Raw genomic sequence first — 16,656 nt, 5'->3', positions numbered from 1 at the left:
GTATTTTATAAGTTGAGTTGATAGCATGATTTTTCAGAATAAAACGAATTTTACTATCAAATGTTTTTAAAAGTTAAATTCAATTCAATTAAATTATTTCATTGACATATTATTTCAGTATTAAATATTTCAACATATTTAAAGTTATTATTTAAAACCACCAGAAAGTACCCAGATGATTTTACCCTTGTCTGCACTGGTGTGAATGTGTTTCTACAGTGTATGACCAGTTATGGTGATTTTACCATTTTGTAATATTGTGAATGTGTTTCCATGGTGTATGACCAGATTATCATAGGTCTTTGGGGCCCACTCTCGTACATACATAGACTTTGGGTCGTATACTAGGATGATTAGCCTTTGGGGTAGCTCTGTGTACGTATGACCAGATTATCAGATTATTAGAATATCATATTTGAATGGCTTTACCTTGTACGTCGAGAATACTCTTTACGTGAGTAAGGCTATTCATTCGGGTACCTTTTTGGTGTGATTTTTCAGTATTTCTACAGCTTATTAGATTTCAGATTATTGAATTCAGTCTATTCAGTTTTCAGATTAAAGCTTTCAACTTATAGTATTGAGCAGCAGCAATATCTCACAGATTTTCACAGATGTCATATTATTTATATTCGTTACATTTTACAGTTACTTATCTAGAATGAAGAACGAAAATTTTTATGATGTATGCATGTTTGATTTTAAAAATATTACCAGATTTCAGAATTTTCAGAAGTTTTGGTACTGCAAGCATTTTCAGAAAATATGCATAAATGAGAAAAGTTTACTTATTTGAAAATTATCCACTCACTGAGCTTTAAGCTCATATATTTTTTCACATTTTTCTTTATCAAACAGATAGTAGCCAAATTGAGTAGCTTTGGAGCCTGTCGAACCACCAGATTGAGCCACACGACATAGGCTGTATGACATCCTTTATCAGATTATACATTATGTGCTCTTTCAGAATACATGTAGCCTAAATCAGAAAAAGTTCATTATGGGCTCATTAGATATTTTGTATCTTTAGTATATTTGAGGATTGTTGAGTGTAAAGCAAGTAAATGTCGATTTCCCAACATTTTATTTGAATAGTTTGTATTTTGAGGGTCTGTTTTACCCTATCCATATTATAGGTATTGATTTGTGGAAAATTGGTTATTGTTCAGGTGGTTTTAATTCATATTTAAGGGAAAACTTTGTCAAAATTTTGTTAAAAATATTTCCTAGTCAAATAAGTCAAGGTTTCCTTGGTGGTGGGTCTAGCGTTCAACTGATAACTATCATCGACGCACAATACGTATAGAGTCCATTAAGGTGATTCGAGACGGGTCGTATCAGTTACACATGAAGACCTGTATGCAAAAATGTTATATAATCAGCATGCACTGACTTGTGATTAATTTGCAATTAGCTGTGACCTATTTGCAATGACCTGTGACCACTCTTCATGACATGTGACCAATATGCAATGACTTGTGACCAATATACAATGACCTGTGAGCAATTGAAAAAAATCCTGAAAACGGGAGTGGTTCAGTTGTAGTGATAAACCTATCTATCACCTGTGCTGATAACATGACACAACGACATAATTTTGTGCATTAAGTTTTGAGGCTTGGTCAACGATGCATCATCAATCTTGCGTAATATGATATACAGTTAAATATTTCAAGACAATGTAATGAAGTCTCCAAAAACTAATGTAATTGTTGACATAACTAGTCAAAAGTAAACAAGTACATTGTCATTACAAACAAATTTTCAAGCATAAGAGACAATATTTCCATCTATTACAACTTGTGACTGCACATTGCACTATCACTCTATACTAATGTTTTCTCCTCCAGTTGGCTACACCTTCTTTGTGGCCTTCCTGATTTTCCAATATCTAAACAACAATGAAGCTATATCAAATCGTGCTCTACTCGCATCTAACTTCATGGACATGGATCCTATGTCATCCTGTAGCATGTACTTCGCATATTTGACAATGTATATGCTGCAATCATGTCTGGAAACAAGAATAAGTCTATTAGGTATGAATTCCAGCATGTAATAGTATGGTTAATTGTAAGTGGAGATAAAAAACATAGCCATTTTTTTGTTGGGGAAGGGAGAAATCAAGATCCACCTTCAACTCCATAGAATATTTTTTTCCATATTTCAACACAATTCATGAGGTGCGGAAGCATGCTAACAAAATGTTCAATTCCAATACGGACCTTGACGTCATTGTATGTCTTTCTAGAAGAATTCAATACACGTAACGTCTGCTTCTTTATGTCCGGCACTCCAAACATCCAATATACTTTGTTGGTAGGCAGAAGTGGAATAAACACAAGGTCCACTATAGCCCATGGAGTGCTCAATGGAATCCTTACACCCGTAATGTCATCAATTAGTCTGTCATATATCACAATAATATTTGCATCATCCTTGAACATGGTATACATGTGCTTGAGCTTGGCCTAAAACAACGAGTCAGTTGGGGTAGCAATGAATTTGAAAATTTTCCCATTTCTTGCCACTTGACGTATGTAGTAGAAGCACACGTCCATATGCTATCAAGATGCTAGTACAATAAACAATTAGGAAATCATATAAACATTTAGAATATGATGCATTGAACTGTTACTATCATCTGTGACCCAGTTAGCATGCGTGACCAATATAACCGGTAGTCAGTGACCACTCAATATTTTCTCTGTGAACGTATTAAACACGTATGACCTATACTGTTGCTACTGCTAATATGTGTTTTTCGTACAACACATAGTGACCTACTGTACGTGTGACCTATGACAATGTGTGATATGTGACCTACTGCACGAGTGGTCTGTTACATAATACAAGTGAAATCTGTGACTTTTATGGAATGACATGTAACATACTACACGTGTGTGAACTCAGTGTGACTATTATGCAGTGATATGTGACTCATGTGATCTGTAATGTGACCTGTCCTTTAGATATGTGACTTGTAAGTAGTAACGTAACGAACTACTCAACGATACCTCCCTGGATACAAGTTCATACCACCATGTCTTGTTTCCTACCAAGTACTGATCGACAGAAAAATGTGGATGAATAGCATCATCTTTATCATTGAACATCTTCCTGCAAACGAAAAGAACGAATCATTATTTGGAAAAGTATGAAAATAGGACAACCATTTCGTACTTGTTATATGGTTTGTATCCTCTTAAAAATCAATTCTGAAAGTCAGCGAAATCTGTATCATCTGAATGCTAATTATAGTGTTCGAAATCCACTATGTTTCCTAACGATTTCATTTGTTTCACTTTGTTAACAAAATAAGGAAACTGAAGCGCTTTAGCTGGCTTTGGAGCCCTTTTCATTGGCAATCCAAAGCTTGGTGCGGCCTCAAGTGATTGCTGCATAATAAATATGTGTTTTAATATGTGACATACACTATTCAACAAATACAATAGTATTTTTTGATACCTCTTGCTCAGTAGATTCTGTCTCCTTCAAGACATTGGATATGACCGAATCCTCATGCACTTGAACTTTCTTAGATGTCATTGCCTCCTGTTCACGAAATAATTCTTTCGATTTAAAATTACCGCAAGTGTACGGATCGTAACAAGTAATAAAGTGGATTTTTAAAAGTCCGAATATCGTCCCTTAGAGATTGAGTAGTTTAATTCTATATAATCTAGCCTTAACCGAATATAATTGAGTGAAAATATGATCTAAATGCAAAAAGCCATGACTTGTGACCAATATACAATGACCTGTGAGCAATTGAAAAAAATCCTGAAAACGGGAGTGGTTCAGTTGTAGTGATAAACCTGTCTATCACCTGTGCTGATAACATGACACAACGACATAATTTTGTGCATTAAGTTTTGAGGCTTGGTCAACGATACATCATCAATCTTGCGTAATATGATATACAGTTAAATATTTCAAGACAATGTAATGAAGTCTCCAAAAACTAATGTAATTGTTGACATAACTAGTCAAAAGTAAACAAGTACATTGTCATTACAAACGAATTTTCAAGCATAAGAGACAATATTTCCATCTATTACAACTTGTGACTGCACATTGCACTATCACTCTATAATAATGTTTTCTCCTCCAGTTGGCTCCACCTTCTTTGTGGCCTTCCTGATTTTCCAATATCTAAACAACAATGAAGCTATATCAAATCGTGCTCTACTCGCATCGAACTTCATGGACATGGATCTTATGTCATCCTGTAGCATGTACTCCGCATATTTGACAATGTATATGCTGCAATCATGTCTGGAAACAAGAATAAGTCTATTAGGTATGAATTCCAGCATGTAATAGTATGGTTAACTGTAAGTGGAGGTAAAAAACATAGCCATTTTTCTGTTGGGGAAGGGAGAAATCAAGATCCACCTTCAACTCCATAGAATATTTTTTCCATATTTCAACACAATTCATGAGGTGCGGAAGCATGCTAACAAAATGTTCAATTCCAATACGGACCTTGATGTCATTGTATGTCTTTCTAGAAGAATTCAATACACGTAACGTCTGCTTCTTTATGTCCAACACTCCAAACATCCAATATGCTTTGTTGGTAGGCAGAAATGGAATAAACACAAGATCCACTATAGCCCATGGAGTGCTCAATGGAATCCTTGCACCCGTAATGTCATCAAGTAGTCTGTCATCTATCACAATAATATTTGCATCATCCTTGAACATGGTATACATGTGCTTGAGCTTGGCCTACAACAACGAGTCAGTTGGGGTAGCAATGAATTTGAAATTTTTCCCATTTCTTGCCACTTGACGTATGTAGTAGAAGCACACGTCCATATACTATCAAGATGCAAGTACAATAAACAATTAGGAAATCATATAAACACCGAGAATATGATGCATTGAACTGTTACTATCATCTGTAACCCAGTTAGTATGCGTGACCAATATAACCGGTAGTCAGTGACCACTGAATATTTTCTCTGTGAACGTATTAAACATGTATGACCTATACTATTGCTACTGCTGATATGTGTTTTCCGTATAACACATTGTGACATACTGTACGTGTGACCTATGACAATGCGTGATCTGTGACCTACTGCACGAGTGGTCTGTTACATAATACAAGTGAAATCTGTGACTTTTATAGAATGATATGTAGCATACTACACGTGTGTGAACTCAGTGTGACTATTATGCAGTGATAGGTGACTCATGTGATCTGTAATGTGACCTGTCATTTAGATATGTGACTTGTAAGTAGTAACGTAACGAAATACTCAACGATACCTCCCTGGATACAAGTTCATACCACCATGTCTTGTTTCCTACCAAGTACTGATCGACAGAAAAATGTGGATGAATAGCATCATCTTTATCATTGAACTTCTTCCTGCAAATGAAAAGAACGAATCATTAGTTGGAAAAGTATGAAAATAGGACAACCATTTCGTACTTGTTATATGGTTTGTATCCTCTTAAAAATCAATTCTGAAAGTCAGCGAAATTTGTATCATCTGAATGCTAATTATAGTGTTCGAAGTCCACTATGTTTCCTAACTATTTCATTTGTTTCACTTTGTCAACAACATAAGGAAACTGGAGTGCTTTACCTAGCTTTGGAGCCCTTTTTACCGGCAATCCAGAGCTTAGTGCGGCCTCAAATGATTGTTGCATAATAAATATGTGTTTTAATATGTGACATACACTATTCAACAAATACGATAGTATTTTTTGATACCTCTTGCTCAGTAGATTCTGTCTCCTTCAAGACATTGGATATGGCTGAATCCTCATGCACTTGAACTTCCTTAGATGTCATTGCCTCCAACTGGCTTGGTTGGTTAAGTTCGAGACCGAGATCGAAAGACGGAGGTTCAAGGAAATATAGGAATTCAACCTCACCCATCGAGTCAACCTTACCTTTGCCTTTTGAATCAACACCTTTTTTTGACATTTGTAGCCTGAAAAATAGCACAAAAAAATACATTTCAGCAAACAAATAAGAAACAGTCACAGATATCATGTGGTAACAAATTGGTTACTGACTTCGTCTGTTGGTCTAGATCATCCAACATTGTGTGGTTCTGATTTCTCCCTGAAGTTGTCCATAATTTCTTCCATTGAACTAGATATCAATGCGGTCACAGAATTGACATACACTGCATGTACGATTTGATGTCCAGCATATCCGAACGAATTTCACCTTGCATGTGAACAAGGTTCAATTTCTTTTGTTGATTATACTTCAAAGATGATATTTGTGACTGCATCGCCTGAAGTTGCCTGCCGAGCAATCGATTCTTGGACTGGAGATCAGATATTTGTCCTTTGAAATAATTCTCCAACCACCTATATCACATGAATACCTATAATCAAGTAACTAATGATGGTGAAATGTGAAATAGAATAGTCATCTGTGACCAATAGTGAAATTTCTATTGATGTGTGACCTAATAACTGAGACATGTGACCTGGATATATTTCTGTGATCTGCAATGAATGACTGTGTGAACAACATTTCATGACACTAAATGAACTTGTCGTGTGATAGATTAAACTGTAACAACTTACACTATTTGATGGCTAACCCTCCGAATTAGATGTATACGGATCAGTTGTGTCGGCTGACTCACGCTTACCATTTGACGAATCTCTGTCGACTGATGTCCTCTTCCATTTGGGTGGTGGGCCAACAAAGTTGTCATCGTCAATGTGCACATTAAAGTGTCACAGTCTTCCATCAATTATAAGAAGCATAGGAGTAGATTGTTTTATCCCCGAAGTACTTGGCTTTATACTGGTCCCAGCATGATGGACTGATCGGTCCGTGCTACTAACCTTTCTCTTCTCCTCACGTGACCGATCAGGTTGGATAGGTTTCCATACCGCACGTCTGTCATGTATGACATTGCCATTTTAGCATTTAGGGGTTCCAAATCACATATTTCCAACTGTCATTCAGATCACAACGAAAGTTTAATGTCAAAAAAATAATAATATAAGAGCGATTAGATATAATTTTACACGTCAAGCAGTTATGTTGACATGTATTATAATATAACAACATCAAGCGTGTCGTAAAAATACCTGTGACCTATATCAAATTTCTGTGACAGACTAGATAGTATCTGTAACTTTGTGAATTTGATTTGTAACTTGACGAAATTAATTTGTAACCGAATTAATATGATCTACAACATGTAAATATGTGCAACTCCACATATTTCACAAATAATAATGCTGCAACAATAGTCATTTACATCCGGATTGGATAAGCATTCGGGCCCCTCAAGCTTAGCAGCCGATGGGTAGTTGTCAGTCGTCCAATTCGTAATTCGATGGTACACTTCAGGTGTCCTTCTAGCTACGTATCTATTGAGACTTGTCATAGTCTCATAAATCCACACTTAAAATGTTACAAGCAAGCCTTTGAGTCTGTAGTGAGTTGTTCTCTTACTCAACCCCTCACGCAATGAAGTTACCAGCATGTCAAACAGTGACTTACCCCATGGGAACCAATTCGTAGGATTAAAATCTTCAACTAGCACGAACAAGAAGAAATCAACCGCCCTCTTGTAATCTCTCGAATATAGATATGATGTTATGAAATACAATGTACCTAGCATAGAATCATCCACATTAGGAATATCAGTCGCACCAAGGAATGTTTCCTTGACATCTTCGTGAGTCACATTTTTCAACATTGAGAAATGCGCATTTTTCAAATGCGAAGGGATGTCTTTATTTTACTTGTATCAACTTCGCCAACGTACCTTAGCCCAGTCACTAAACAAAACTCCGAAATTGAGAACCTTACAAATCGTCTAACTATTTTAAACTACAACTCACTCTCATTAGGTTGTTGCACCTGCCTCAATAGAAAGTAGTGTATCAGCTAGGATTGCACAACGATTTCGTTGCATTCCAGGAAGTAGGAAAAACACGTATTATGCAATATTCGACGTTGGGCTTCATTTAGGTTATTTTTGAAATTTGTCAGCATGCCCTTCATTGGGGTAATTGTGATTTTTTCGGGAAACCAACTCTTTTTTGGTATAGTAAATCTCCAGTCCTGCAAATTGGTGATAAAAAACGCAACATTTGGTCATAGATGGGATTTAGTTAAAAACAACAGTGACATGTGGGTCTCAAGTCCCCTTCCCACATATAAGAACTGATCAGCATACTTAGGAAACAATACAATCTCCTTACAAAAGTCACAAATGAACAACAAAATTTCAAAACAACAGGAAAAACCCTTTTCTAGAATCCAGCATTTCGATTACAATTACAACTACAAATTCAACACAACATATTTCACAAAATTCAAAATAATTCATCAATACATGTTACCCATCCATTAAAACGTTCAGATGTGTGCTCGAAAATAAGTGAAAATTTTAAAAATAGAAAACACACCTTCTTCGCGGGCGGAGTTCTGGCCGGGCGTGTGGATTTGTGTCTTTTAGATGAGGAATCTTTTTGCACTTCATCAACCTTACATTTACCTCTTGTGTCTAAATCATGGCTTCCAACCTTCTCCCCTCGCTTAACACTCCTTCAACGAGCCATTATTTGATTTGGCTGTGGCTACGATATTTTGGTCGAACTATATCTAATGGAAGTCGATTCAATCGTGGCTGACGGCCGTTGCGAGTTCGCCGTGGAACGGACAACGATAAATGGCAATATATGGCTTGATTGGCTGGCGGGGATAGATGTAATAGAAAGAACGTGGGCGAGTTTACGGGAAGAACGTGTAGGGAAGTTCTCCAAAATATAGAGTTGCCAAATTTTGAAAAATGTGAAATTGAGAAATAGTTACGATATTTTTTTATATAAATAATATTTAAAAAAACATTTCTGATTTATAAAATATAAAACTTCCAACCCGATTTGAGAATTTTGAATAATTAAACTATGATTTCGTGTAATTTCCAATATATATATAAGGCAGCCCAATTGTGTGGGTAAGAGTCCATAGTGCCGTGTATGTTTAAAAATACATAATCAGCCAGCACTAGCATTGTTAATTGAAAGTTCCAATTGCAAATAGACCTTCACCTTTTCCCAATTTGATATAAAGGCCCAATTTTTATACAATTCTCACCCAGTCTCCGTTTTTTCTTGTGGCTTTGTCTCCAATTTGAAGCGAAATTCAATTGCTCTTTTATTTCCAGCAACCAATTGTTGTCCAATTAAAGTTCAAGTAATTAAAGAATTTGATTCCAATTTCAAGTCCAATGGAGGCCCAATAATAAATTATTTTTCTCCAAGTCACCAACTTCCATCCAATGGCCAATTTAATCACCGCACGTTGGATTTTGCTTTTTTTCGCCACTTTTTGCTTCTTTCCTACTCCTTTTTCCTTCATAAAGTTTCATCTATTAAACATAAAATACAAAAATCTAAGATATATTTTGTCAAACGAACCATCAAATATCATTATTTTAGGCATTGAATAAGTGTATAAAATACACTTATCAAGAGTACACAATATAACACTACGCCAACTTGAAAAATTGCATCAAAAACTGTCGCCAATCAACTTGGCTCCACCTTGTCACAAGCAGATTCTCACCGGCCTTGCTCCTAATAAAAACTATAAACATGTACAACTTTTACTTCGCCAAAAACTAGGTTCAATAATAACTAAGAGAAACCTGGGAAATGCAGAATCCAATGGAGGAAGAAGAAGATGATTAGGCTTGCTTATTTGCTATGCTACTGGCTAGTGCTTCTGTACTGCCTATGGTGCTTAAAACCGCCATTGAATTTGACCTTCTTGAGATCATGAAAAAAGCAAGCCCTGGTGCATTTATTACTGCTTCAGAACTAGCCAAACAGCTCCCAATAAAGAACCCTGATCAGCTTCCACGGTTGTCAGGATTCTCCGCCTGCTTGCTTGCTCTTCTATTGTGAATTGCAGTATCGAAATCCCAGCGAATGGTGGTGGCGCCACCGTGGAGAGGGTATACTCTCTTGCGCCTGTGTGTAAGTTTTTGGCTAGAAATATTGATGTTGTTTCTCTTATGAATCAAGACAACTCTTTATGGAAACTTGGTCATTTAAGCTGTGTATCATCACACAATTGTTCCTTCATAATCTTTCGCACATTTATAATAAGAATTTTAGTGAATTTTGATAAAAGTTAATTATGTGGTTAAAAAGTTGTGGGTTTAATGAGATATATGATTAAAATTAATTATTGGTTTTTTCATAAATGGATCATGACACCATGAATTCAATATATTTCTAACTCTAACATCACATTGGACTGACTCATCTAAAATTTTATTGAATTGTTACATTTGATATATAAAGTCGTTAACGTCTTAAAAAATATGTTCAATCTTGGAAGAAATGAATGAAGTGTCTTCCCATGTGAAGTTCACCTATACATGACTTTCATTCATATTTGTATGTATTTCGTTTTGTTAAATATATCTTTCATTTTTAATCGGATTCTCGTCTTCTATATTTTATTGAGTCCAATTGTGCGCATTTCATTTTTATAAGAAATTATTATTCATAATCTCTTTAATTATGGGTACCATCTAAAACATGCAATTCTTGAGGGTGGAATTCCATTCAAGAAAGCATATGGAATGAATGCATTTGAGTACCCGACCACAAATACAAGATTTTACAAGATTTTGAATGAAGCAAATGATAAATCATTCGAACACAATAATGAAGAAAATTCTTGAGACATTTAAAGGATTAGTGGGTCCCATGTCGATCGTTGATGTCGGAGGTGAAACATGTTTGTTAACATAACCAATGCAGATGCCATTAAGGTAAGTAAACTTTTTGATGCAGGAAGAAAATGTGAATGATAATAAAAAGATTTTATTAGTAGCACATCAACGAGTATTGCTCGAATTTCGTTTGAACAAACTTGAGAATTATTAAAATCTACCAAATAACTGGGAAACTGAATTATTATTAATCAAAATGAACGCAGAGTTTTAAACCCTTTTACGATTTAAAAAGTTAAAACGAATCCTAATCAAATCAAAATTTTAATTCAGTAAACAAAACTAAATAAAACTAAGAAATTGTAAAAATGACGAAAATACCATTAAGCTAAATCAAAACGGATAAATGCTATAACGAATCTATAAACAATGGAATTTGATCCCAAAAATGTAGAAAATCGAAAAACACACTTCCGGATTGTACTCGCTCGCTAAAATTATATACCCGAGCTAAAAGTTATATGTATTTTTTGTAGATCCTTCGCATTTCTAATTAGTATATGATCTTCTCTTTTAACTAATTCAATCACTTATATTAGAACTAGTTCGATGTTGTATTACTAGAAGTTGTAATTATAGTATAAAATATTGTGTAAATGAAATTATGTAAATTCAAAAGCTAATTTATGGAAATGAATCAAACTAAAGTCACTAGGATCACGAATCCCCAATTGAAATTATAAAAACCCTAATTTTATAAAATCAATTACCCGATGGAAATTTGCCAATTCAATGTTCATAATTCTATCCAATATATTCTCTTGATATATATTAGACCTATTCTTGCACACCACCAGCCTATATCTCTATGGATGATGCAAATATACAAAAACACATGTGGTTTTGTGAACAATTAAAAAATTGCATAAAGCATAGGGATATATTTCTATCCCCTATCGGACCCTATGTTGATTTACACCTTATCGAACCTATTCCACTTCTCTCGAATGTAAGAAACAAGTCATCAACACTCACACAATCATTGGCCACTAATTGTGGAAGAAAATTAATGCATATAAATCAATCAAATTATCCAAACGAGTCTTTATATTAAATTCATGAAATATGGAATTAAAATAACAAACAATGGTTCATCGATCTCCTAATAATTGAAAACCTAGCCTAGAATATTCATAATTACAGAAAAAAATGAAATTAATAAATAGAAAGAATAGCACCCGTATGAAAATTTCTTGAAATTTTGAATGAAATCTTGAATAAAACCTTGAGAACCCGCTTGAATTCTTGTGGAATCGGCTTCAAGATCGTGTTTCTTGCCTCCAAAAGTTATATTTTACTTCTCCCTGGATGTTCTACGCTATTTCTGATAAATTTTGACTTTTATATCATGTCCTCACGGAGCCTCGAAAGAGTTTTAATTAAAAACGCAACTTCAGAATTTTTTATGACTTTTAAAGACATGCGGCCGCATGGTTCTAATGATTTATTTCATTAAATCCCTGCATCCTTATGTGCGGCTGCATGGTATAGTTCTGTGCGGCCGCATGGTTGTAATTTTACAACCTTGCTGTTTTGGTCCATGAACTCCGTTTTCTCTTTTCTTGATCTCTTTTCTTTCTTTCCTTTATTCCATTATCAAATATTGACTCCTAATTGATATTTGGGTCAATCAATTCTTTGATCACTTGCTCGGCTCAGCTTTTGATTAATTACAATTTAGTCCTTCATCTTTCTCTTTTCTTCAATTCAGTCCAATGTTATTTCTTTCTTCCTCCGATCGTCTTGTATCGTCCTCAATCTCATACTTGACATATTTTCATTTGAGTTCTGCACTTTAGCTCAACCTTCCAATATTTTCACCTTTGGTCCCCGAACTATCGCTTTGTTCCGTTTTGGTCCTTTTTCGGCTCTTTTCTTCTAAATTCCATCTTTTCCATAGAAACACCTACATTGCATGAATTTAACGAGATTAAGTCACAATTCAACTACTTTGTCCTTATTTATATCATGTTTGTGAGCTAAATAAGTGTGTAAAAACACACTTGTCATCTCCAACTGGCTTGGTTGGTTAAGTTCAAGATCGAGATCGAAAGACGGAGGTTCAAGGAAATATGGGAATTCAACCTCACCCATCGAGTCAACCTTACCTTTGCCTTTTGAATCAACGCCTTTTTTTGACATTTGTAACCTGAAAAACAGCACAAAAAATACATTTCAGCAAACAAATAAGAAACAGTCACAGATATCATGTGGTAACAGATGGTAACAGATTGGTGACTGACTTCGTCTGTTGGTCCAGATCATCCAACAATGTGTGGTTCTGATTTCTCCTTGAATTTGTCCATAATTTCTTCCATTGAACTAGATATCAATGCGGTCATAGAATTGATATACACTGCATGTACGATTTGATGTCCAGCATGTCCGAACGAATTTCACCTTGCATGTGAACAAGGTTCAATTTCTTTTGCTGATTATACTTCAAAGATGATATCTGTGACTGCATCGGCTGAAGTTGCCTGCCGAGCAACCGATTTTTGGACTGGAGATCAGATATTTGTCCTTTGTAATAATTCTTCAACCACCTGCATCACATGAATACCTATAATCAGGTAACTAATGATGGTGAAATGTGAAATAGAATAGTCATTTGTGACCAATAGTGAAATGTCTATTGATGTGTGACCTAATAACTGAGACATGTGACCTGGATATATTTCTGTGATCTGCAATGAATGACTGTGTGAACAACATATCATGACACTAAATGAACTTGTCGCGTGATAGATTAAATTGTAACAACTTACACTATTCGATGGCTAACCCTCTGAATTAGATGTATACGGATCAGTTGTGTCAGCTGACTTACGCTTACCACTTGACGAATCTCTGTCGACTGATGTCCTCTTCCATTTGGGTGGTGGGCCAACAAAGTCGTAATCGTCAATGTGCACATTAAAGTGTCACAGTCTTCCATCAGTTATAAGAAGCATAGGAGTAGATTGTTTCATCCCCGAAGTACTTGGCTTTATACTGGTCCCAGCATGATGAACTGATCGGTCCGTGCTACTATCCTTTCTCTTCTCGTCACGTGACCGATCAGGTTGGGTAGGTTTTCCATACCGCACGTCTGTCATGTATGGCATTGCCATTTTAGCATTTAGGGGTTCCAAGTCACATATTTTCAACTGTTATTCAGATCACAACGAAAGTTTAATGTCAGCAAAATAATAATTTAGGAGCGATTAGATATAATTTTGCACGTCAAGCAGTTATGTTGACATGTATTATAATATAACAACATCAAGCGTGTCGTAATAATACTTGTGACCTATATCAAATTTTTGTGACAGACTAGATAGTATCTGTAACTTTGTGAATTTGATTTGTAACTTGACGAAATTAATTTTTATTGATTTTTTCATAAATGGATCATGACACCATGAATTCAATATATTTCTAACTCTAACATCACATTGGACTGGCTCATCTAAAAATTTATTGAATTGTTACATTTGATATATAAAGTCGTTAACGTCTTAAAAAATATGTTCAATCTCAGATGAAATGAATGAAGTGTCTTCCCATGTGAAGTTCACCTATACATGACTTTCGTTCATATTTGTATGTATTTCGTTTTGTTATATATATCTTTCATTTTTAATCGGATTCTCGTCTTCTCTATTTTATTGAGTCCAATTGTGCGCATTTCATTTTTCTAAGAAATAATTATTCTTAATCTCTTTAATTATGGTTACCACCTAAAACATGCAATTCTTGAGGGTGAAATTCCATTCAAGAAAGCATATGGAATGAACGCATTTGAGTAGCCGACCACAAATCCAAGATTTTGAATGAAGCAAATGATAAATCATTCGAACATAATAATGAAGAAAATTCTTGAGACATTTAAAGGATTAGTGGGTCCCATGTCTATCGTTGATGTCGGAGGTGAAACATGTTTGTTAACATAACCAATGCAGATGCCATTAAGGTAAGTAAACTTTTTGATGCGGGAAGAAAATGTGAATGATAATAAAAAGATTTTATTAGTAGCACATCAACGATTATTGCTCGAATTTCGTTTGAACAAACTTGAGAATTATTAAAATCTACCAAATAACTGGAAACTGAATTATTATTAATCAAAATGAACGCAGAGTTTTAAACCCTTTTACGATTTAAAAAGTTAAAACGAATCCTAAGCAAATCAAAATTTTAATTCAGTAAACAAAACTAAATAAAACTAAGAAATTGTAAAAATGACAAAAATACCATTAAGCTAAATCAAAACGGATAAATGCTATAACGAATCTATAAACAATAAAATTTGATCCCAAAAATGTAGAAAATCGAAAAACACTTCCAGATTGTACTCGCTTGCTAAAATTCCATACCCGAGCTAAAAGTTATGTGTATTACCCGAGCTAAAAGTTATGTGTATTTTACGTAGATCCTTCTCATTTCTAATTAGTATATGATCTTCTCTTTTAACTAATTCAATCACTTATATTAGAACTAGTTCGATGTTGTATTACTAGGAGTTGTAATTATAGTATAAAATATTGTTTTTTGTCTTTAGTAGATTTGTATCGGAGCATTGCTGACTGCTTGAAAATATTGAAAAATTATTAATTTAGGAATTTTCCTCATGTACAGAAGCCGGGTACTGTCTGGCCGCCTGAAAATATTGAAGAATAATTAATTTAGGAATTTTCCTCGTGTATAGAAGTCGGGTTTTAACTAAAAAATGTGGGTCACACCTGAATAAACCCATTACTTGTCACCTGAATAAGCCCATTACTTGTTGCTGTATCTGTCATTTTGGATACTCCAAAGTCCAAACAAAGAGCTGGCTGACGTCAAGTCTGTCCATGATTGCGTCATAATGTTAACCTATAATCCAGGTGGAGAAGAGATGACAGAAAGGGAATTTCAAACACGCAGGGTGTAAGGAATTCAGTAAAGTTTTTTTTTTTTTTTTGATACCCAAGTATCCCAGTTTCGCTAGACTAAATTCTGGACCCCTAGCCACCGGCCCCTCAGTGACTAACGGAGGTAAACCGCAGGTTGTGCCCTTGTTGGATCACAAGTTCTCACCAGGTCTAAACTCCTGGCCTCAGGAGAGCTTTCCTTTATAGTGATTAATCCATCAATAAATTGCCCCTTTATTGGATCAAAGGTTCTCACTAGGAATTGAACTCTCCACGCTGGGGTTGCGAGCGCGCCAAAAGTGATTGATCCACCAACTCGGATGTGCCCTGGGGGGCAAGGAATTCAGTAAAGTTTGTTGTGCTTTAGATGAGTAGTGACGAAATTAGGACTCAGATTAAGAGAAAACCAAATTTAACTACTAAAAAGTTTTCAAAAATATAAAATATTATAATATTAAGAATAAATATAATTGCTTAAAACAATACTTATTTGACAAGAATGGGTGAATAATACATCATTAAAAAGAGGAAAATTTTGGGCAAGTATGCCCACCAAACTTTAGGTAAGTGTTATAAAATCACACTGTGCTAATGAATTCGATTAGTTGTCGTCTTGACTTGATTAGCACATACAATTATTCAGATCAAATATATAGCATCCAATCCATGTTATTAAAAGTTAGCCAAACTGATTGGTTCGATTGGAAATGAGTAAAGTAACCAATCTATTGAGGTTAAAAATAAAAAATAAAAAAATAAGCAGTTTAAATTGACCCACAAAACGGCTAACTTGTCCTTTAAATCGATAATTTGTAACTAAAATTTATTTTATATATTTTGTTAATGCGTGACCTGATTCAACAATGTACGAACCAATTTATTTGATTTTCACTTTCTACCCTTCTTTTTGATAATTAGAAAACATCCTCTATACTACCTTATAAGGCCTCCTTGATGAATCAATTACATTATATACACTTGAGGTTTACTTTAAAAAAAAAAAAAAA

The 16,656-nt window shown here is 34.8% G+C and overlaps 1 pseudogene; it reads left to right on the top strand.

The window, feature by feature from the left end:
• The first annotated feature begins 9,663 nt into the window (after positions 1-9,663).
• LOC111366855 overlaps positions 9,664-16,656 on the top strand; it is a 7,656-nt pseudogene continuing 663 nt past the window's right edge.

This window comes from Olea europaea, chromosome 18 (genome assembly GCF_002742605.1).
Source record: "Olea europaea var. sylvestris chromosome 18, O_europaea_v1, whole genome shotgun sequence".
NCBI lineage: Eukaryota > Viridiplantae > Streptophyta > Magnoliopsida > Lamiales > Oleaceae > Olea > Olea europaea.
Note: the sequence above shows the minus strand (reverse complement) of the source record. Positions and strands in the feature narration are given on the sequence as shown.